Source organism: Moschus berezovskii, chromosome 15 (assembly GCF_049115385.1).
Source record: "Moschus berezovskii isolate FMDL1 chromosome 15, NW_MosBer_1.0, whole genome shotgun sequence".
NCBI classification, from domain to species: domain Eukaryota; kingdom Metazoa; phylum Chordata; class Mammalia; order Artiodactyla; family Moschidae; genus Moschus; species Moschus berezovskii.
The window spans coordinates 23,957,474-23,963,857 of record NC_142474.1 but is presented as its reverse complement, the minus strand read 5'-3'; the positions used below and the strand labels follow the sequence as shown (position 1 = coordinate 23,963,857).

General features: G+C 48.6%; 1 protein-coding gene across 1 annotated transcript in view; it reads right to left on the bottom strand.

Moving 5' to 3' along the window:
- The window catches only part of LOC129561930 (uncharacterized), a 59,122-nt gene that overhangs the window by 48,130 nt on the left and 4,608 nt on the right, over positions 1 to 6,384 (bottom strand). The gene's annotated exons all lie outside the window — the stretch shown is intronic.

Below are 6,384 nucleotides of genomic sequence, written 5' to 3'. Positions count from 1 at the left end.
AACTAATCTCTTGCCCTCACCCAGTAATGGTCTGGCTTCCCCAGCTGGACTGGGAGGTCAGGGAGCCAGGCAAGGAGAGGGACAGCAAAGGCCATAGAGGGCTGTCCCCCCACCCCAACACACCCCATTTCGGGGAATGGGGAGAAGCCCTACCCTCATCAGAGCCTGAACTTGCTGGGGAAGGGGGCGTGAGAATGGGAGGGATAGCCTGCAGACCCTCAACTGAGGGGGTGGGGGGACATCAGGAGGTCAGACTTGGGGCAGGTCCCCACCCTCCTGAGCCTTCTATTCCCACAGCAGGGAGACCGGAGAGAGGAGCCTCCCCGATATGTTTCCTATTCATTCCTCTTCTTGAGGAACCCCAAGTTCCAGGGACCGACTGAGCCCCGGACCCGCTGGGGCTTCCGGCCCGCTCCGCTCCCCGGGAGGAGCGCTCCCTCCCGCCACGTCTATGCAACTCTCCCGGGCAGAGGGGCCGGGGCTCCCAGCAGGCCCCCCATTGGCCGTCACTACCTCCCCCGCCGCGCTTTTGCATGCCCGGGCGAGGACCGAAGCACACACCTCCATGCTCTTGGGCCCTGGCCCCCTCTGCTTTAAGCACACGCCTCTGCCCCATCTCTAGGCGCCCAGCTCGGGAGCAGGAGTCCCATAATCTCTGACCCTCCCCTCTCTTCCCTAAGCAGCAAATAAGGGTGGAGCCTGGAGGGACCCTCACCGGGAGCAGGTGCACTTCTCTAGGGCTTCTCAGCTCCAGGCCCACCTGGGAAGGGGGGCGGCAGGGATGAGGGGAGGGAGAGGGGATGCAGAAGCAACTACGGAGGGTGTTGATCCTGTAAATAGGAACTTCCGACAGCAATAATTTTCCATGCATGCTAAGCCTTTTGGCCATATTTTGTATGAGCGCTTGGCGCTCTCCCTCCCTTCTCCTCCCCCATCTCCCACCCCAGACTCCCATCCCTTCCTCACCTTCAGCAGTATTACTTGTAAGGCAATTCAGGGATATTAAAGGGACTTTGGCCACTCATCAGTGCCTCTAGACCTTGTGATGGGGACAGGTGGGGTGGGGGAACATCTAAGAAGCAGCCAGATTTTTGTTCCACTCAATCCCTCCCCCGCCCCCTGCCCCACCAGCCTGACCAGCCTGTAGCTGTCCCCAGCAGTCACACAGCTCAAGGATTCCCTTGACATCCACAAGGTTCCAGGCATCCTCAGTCCTTAATGGTCCTCATCTACTGGGATTGCAAACTGAAAGGGTTCAAGACCCAGATTAATAACATAAGTGAATGAGGCAGGCTGCCCTAAGACATTAGGGGATGCTGGCACCTGAAAACAGCATGTCTCACCTTAAAGAACTGCAATTCAAATTAACTGCACCTCTCAAACAAATACAACTACGGGCCAGATTTGTCCCTTGACAGCCAGTTTACAATCCCTATATTCTTCCCCACTTTCACCCTTCTCTCTGCGGGGCAGGGGAGGAGGGGTTCTGACCAGTCCTATTGGTCATACAAGTGGCAAATGCAGGCGTGCAAAAAGGTTGACTTTGGCTCAGCAACGTTGTCCCAAAACCAGGAGCTACCCCTAGAGCCTGTGGGCTACCTGTCACCAAAAGTATTCAGTAAGCCGGTGGAGCACCAGTCCATCCCACTTGCCAGCTGGCTTGGTGAGTTTTCAAAATGCAAATCTCTCCTTGCCTTACTAAACAACTTCACTGGGGACTACTAGCATCGTGCCATTTAACTCCAACCCCCAGCACAGACTCACAGGGTGGGGGTGTGCTCTGAGGGCCCAATGCCAGGCTGGGAGCCTGGGAGTATAGGCTGGAACTGCATCTCCCTTTGAGTCACCTTTCAGTTTTCTTCCGTTTATAGACAGGGCACTCAAATTTTATACCCTTAACCTGGTGCCTGTCCACTTTTCCTTTCATACACCTCTGGACAGGCTGACTGCATCCTGAGCTATGCGCTAGGTGTCTCCAGCAATGACAGCAGTGTGGAAATCCCCCACAAAGTTTCCAAAGGGAGACTGAAGGGCCAAGGCACCTGACGCCTTCCCTGGTCATCCACACTGCTCCTGATTGGTTATTGCATCAGTTACATTTGTTTCAGGTCCAGGGACCAGAACCCACTCTAGATAGCATTTTATATTAATAAACATCTAATGTATCATCTTGTGACCTTAAAGGGAACCAGCCCTACATGAAGCCCACAGCCTGGATAGCAGAGCAGACATGGGAAAGCCCATGGCCCCATTACCTTCTGCCCAGAGCACCTCAATTAGCATATGTCCACTCTGCTTTTCACAGTCCTCACAAAAGAATGCCTCTGGGATGCAACTCTGGCTCTCCTCTGCCCTGTCTGGCTGCTCCACTTAGTGACTTTGCAGACTCATCTTCCTGTGCCTAAGGAACCCACTTCCCGTTCCCTCTTCTGTCCTGGTCTGTGCTCCTCAAGGTCTCTCCTAGACTCCTCTTCTCACTGTGTATTCTCATGAAGCAATCTCATTACACCCACGGCTTCAATTTTCACCCCCATGCAGATGACTTGCAAATTTACATTTCAGTTCTGACCTCTCTGAGCTGCAAATCCACATCTCCCTGCAAACCAGCTCCACATGGATATCCCAAAAGTACTATAGACCAGCCCAAGTCTGAAGCCATGATGTGGTTCTCTTCTCCATCTGTCTCCTTTACCCTTCCATCTAATCCATCAGGTTCTGTTTATTTTTATCTCTTTCTCAGTCTCCACCCTAGACCATAGCTACCATCATCTCTTACCTTCTTACTGGTGACCCTGGATCCATTCTGCCTCCACCACCTCCCTTCCTCTCTCCATAGTGACCACAGGGATCTTTTTAACAATGCAGTTCTGATTATGTCACTCCTGTTCCTCTTCTACGTTTGAACGCCTCAGTGATTTCTCACTGTGGGGGGTAGGGAGATGAACCTGTTTTCAAAGACCTACCCAGTCTGACTCTTTACCTCACTCAAGCTGAATCTTCAGACATAAGCCCCTTTGCTGTTTCAGTTATAGCCACCTCTGTTTAGCAGTTTTGCTTTCCCCACTGCCACAGGGCCTTTGCATAAGCTGTTCTGACCACCAGTAACATAATTCATTTGCAATGCCAACACCACCACTGTTGACTAGTTATTTCCTTTCAGTCTTCATTTCCCAGGTTGATGATCACTTCCTCAAGGACCACATGATCCTGGTTCACAGCACTTACCAATAATGTACACTTTTCCATTAATTACTGTGGTATCTGGTTATTCTCTGTCTCCCCCATTAGATTATAAGCTTCATGAGAAAGGGACTGACAGTCTTTTTGCTTGTCATTAAATTTCCTGGGTCTGCCACAGTACCTAGCCAACAGCAGATAACCAGTAATTTTTTTTAATGAACTACACACATTTAAGTCATAATCAATAATGGTGATTTATGCTTTAAAAAAAAAAAAAGAGTCTTGTTCCCTCATGGCCATAGATGATTGGTTCAGATTTGAGCATCTGACTAGAACTTGGAAATTTCCTCTCTCCCTCTTTCCAAATCATAAGACCTGTAACTTGAGAGCTGTGGCTCAGGTTGCTAGCTGCTTATCAATATCCATCTTCTCTTTCCATTGTTGCTGCTGCTGCTGCTGCTAAGTCACTTCAGTCGTGTCCGACTCTGTGTGACCCCATAGACGGAAGCCCACCAGGCTCCCCCGTCCCTGGGATTCTCCAGGCAAGAACACTGGAGTGGGCTGCCATTTCCCTCTCCAATGTGTGAAAGTGAAAAGTGAAAGTGATGAAGACTACATATCCCAGCTGCCCTTGCTGCCAGCAGTGGCCATGTGATCAAATTCTGGTCAATGACACACAAGGGAGAGTGTTATATGGAACTTCTGAGACAACACCCAGAAAAAGGAGGAGGTCATATCCTTTGCCTCTTCATTTCTCCACCTTCTTCCAGGCTGGCACTTCAGGAACACCTTTGAACTAGGAGGTGACCCTACTCTAAAATGATGGAGTTGACAGATAGAAAGGGCCTGTGCCGCTAGTGACAATGGAGCAGCCATCCCAGTCCTGGACTTCCCGCTTCCAGATTCTCTTTCCTGAGAGGAAACATGTTAGGGCATATTAAGCCTCTCTTGTCCGGTTTCTATGAGTAAAAGCCAAAGATAAACCCGTTGATAGCCACATTCCTATCACATGGAGGTAATCCCTCTGCCAAGGGAGAGACAGAAAAAAGTCTCTGAACCCACTTTTCTCTGGAGCCCAGTTTCACCTTGCAGTCAAGGGAGTAATCAAGTGTTCCATTTTCATTAGGCTGATTCACGCTGGTTTCCTACACCTGCAAACAAGAGCCTGGGCTAATACCTTGGGACCAGTCTAGAAGTGCAAACACAGAGAGACCTTTGAGATCTATTATACATTTAAAATGTTATCAAACATATCAGATTTGATATTTGACAATATGATATTGACATATTATCATATTATTGAGCACTCACAGCACGTTGGGCACTGTTCTAAGGACCTTACTTTTATCATTGCTTTATTCTCTCAACAACTGTACAAGTTAGGCACCATTATGAAGGCCATTTTGAAAGTTAAGAAACCAAGGCACAGACAGGTGCCTGGTCCACTGTCGTCTAACAAGACATGTATAATTTTAACACAGGTAAGGTTCGGAACTATTGCAGATGATCCGTGAAATTCCCCCTTTGCCTTAGTTTTGACTTCCCAGTAGCAAAGTCTTGAGTGCAGTTAGTTTATTTGGGAGGTGATTTCAGGAAGCAGAAGTGCAGGGGCAAGAAGAATGAGATAGAGGGTGTGTTAGTGGGGTTGTTGCTGGAGTAATGGGTCTGGTACTGCTATTTTCTGAGAAGGATCCAAAAAAGGTCCAAATGGCCTGGAATGTTTCTCATAATTCTCCACCTGTGACAACGTAAGACCCTTTTACTCACCAGCTCCAGTTGCAACTGGCGAACCCCTCAACACCTCTAGGAGACTCCCACAGGGATGGAAAATATGGAAGATACTGGAAGCCTTGGCTGGGAAGCCAGCAGTGCTAGGTGAGTCGGTTTGTACAATAATTCCACCACAATGTTAACTGAGATCAAAGGTAGGCCAAGGGGATGTGCCACTGGTATCCAGGTCTTTGGTCCACCGTCTCCTTTCAACAGAGCTCACATTTGTTCAGACATATAGTCATCACTTAACCCACCCAGGGGGCTCAAAAGGGGCTGACCCCAGGAATGTGGCTGACTGGTCTCCTCCAACCCAATCAGAGTCATCCCAGTGGGTGACAGGTTCCAGCACCCATACTCACACAACTCAGCATATAGTAGGTCCCTGGTGGTTGCTGTTCAGTTGCTCAGAAGTGTCTGACTCTTTGTGACCCCATGGACTACACCACACCAGGCTTTCTTGTCCTTCACTATCTCCTGGAGTTTGCTCAAACTCATGCCCACTGAGTCAGTGATGCCATCCAACCATATCATCCTCTTCTCCTTTTGCCTTCAATCTTTCCCAGCATCAGGGTGTTTTCCAATCAGTCAGCTTTTTGCATCAGGTGGCCAAAGTACTGGAGCTTCAGCATCAGTCCTTCCAATGAATATTCAGGGTTGATTTCCTTTAGGATTGACTGGTTTGATCTCCGTGCTGTAAGGGACTCTCAAGAGTCTTCTCCAACACCACAGTTCAAAAGCATCAGTTCTTCGGTGCTCAGCTTGCTTTATAGTCCAACTCTCACATCCATATATGACTACTGGGAAAACCATAGGTTTGACTAGATGGACCTTTGTTGGCAAAGTAATGTCTCTGCTTTTTAATATGCTGTCTAGGTTGGTCATAGCTTTTCTTCCAAGGAGTAAGTGTCTTTTAATTTCATGGCTGCAGTCACCATCTGCAGAGATTCTGGAGCCCCCCAAAATAAAATCTCTCACTGTTTCCATTGTTTCCCCATCTATTTGCCATGAAGTGATGGGACCAGATGCCATGATCTTAGTTTTCTGAACGTTGAGTTATAAGCCCGTTTTTTTTCACTCTCCTCTTTCACGTTCATCAAAAGGCTCTTTAGTTCCTCTTCACTTCCTGCCATTAGGGTGGTGTCATCTGCATATCTGAGGTTAGTGATATTTCTCCCAGCAATCTTGATACCAGCTTGTGCTTCATTCAGCCCAGCATTTCTCATGATGTACGCTGCATATAAGGTAAATAAGCAGAGTGACAATGTACAGCCTTGACGTAAGTCTTTCCTGATTTGGAACCATTCTGTTGTTCCATGTCCAGTTCTAACTGTTGGTTCCTGACTGAATGTTTATGTCCCCCAAAAGTCCATACGTTGAAGCCTAATCCCTAGTGTGCTGGTAGTTGGTGGCAGGACTTTGGGGAAGTGATTT